Source organism: Thermobia domestica, chromosome 6 (genome assembly GCF_964235325.1).
Source record: "Thermobia domestica chromosome 6, izTheDome1.hap1.1, whole genome shotgun sequence".
Taxonomy (NCBI): domain Eukaryota; kingdom Metazoa; phylum Arthropoda; class Insecta; order Zygentoma; family Lepismatidae; genus Thermobia; species Thermobia domestica.
Window position 1 is genome coordinate 155,685,373 of NC_137459.1, and position 1,079 is coordinate 155,686,451.

Below are 1,079 nucleotides of genomic sequence, written 5' to 3' on the forward strand. Positions count from 1 at the left end.
TTATTTCGGAATCAGTGTCGTTCTGTTGAGCTTCCAGCTACTTGGGATACTACCCAATTTTAACTCTACATTGAAGAGAGCTTCTAGTGTATCAATGATTTCTAGAGTGTCTATGTGCTTCTTTCTAATCCCGTCATTTCCCGGGGCTGATTTAGCTTTTTGTTTTTTCAATTTATTAATAATCTCTGCCCTACTAATTGGAGGTAAGAGTCCATTCTTCACAGTTTCGTCCACTTGATGTTTGGAAAATTCAATTTTACAGGTGCCTTTAGTTTCCCATAGGTTACTGTACAACTTCCTGATATCCTCATCTGGAGGTCTAACACTATCTTCCTATGTTAGTTCGCTTAAATTGTTATTCATAATCTTGTTTGCCAGTGCACCTGGATTCCTACGAAACATTTCTTGGGTTCTTGCATATTGTTTTACTTTGCTATTGCCTGCTCCGTATTTCCTGTTGCCTTTATTTCTTCTTGCTCCGGGTTTTGTCTCTTCGTTAACATTGTCATTCTTTTTTAAAGAATATCCACCATTCTGTCATTTAACACACTGAGTTCCGCTATCCCCAGTGTAAGTTTACCATCCAATGTATCCCTCAGGATTTGGTAGATATTCCATAAGTTGTCTATTTGCTCTGGAATTTAAGTTGATCCAGTGTTTCTTCATTTTCCTTATCTTCTACCTCCTCCTCTAGCAGCAGGTCCTCGATGTTCCTTAAAATTGAATTTTTTGTAACATCCTTCTGTTCTACTGCCAAAGGTGTTGACAACAATTCTAGAATTGCTTCTTGGGTAGGGGGGGGGGAATTTCCCATATCCACTTTCTGAAATTTATTTTCGTAATTAAGGAGGCTCTGAAATCTATCTTGCACTACCTCTATCTGGCTGTCTGTCCATATATTGGTAGAGTTAGAGTCCCTTTTGTCTTCCTCTTTGTTGGACTTCTGGCTTGCAATATCATCTTCTCGGTGTTCTCTGCTTATTTCATTAGTTTCCTCCTCTCGTTTTTGCTTGAGTTCTTAGTCAGTTCCATCATTCGTCATACTTCTCAATTCATAGTCTTTGATTCTTTTTTCTATA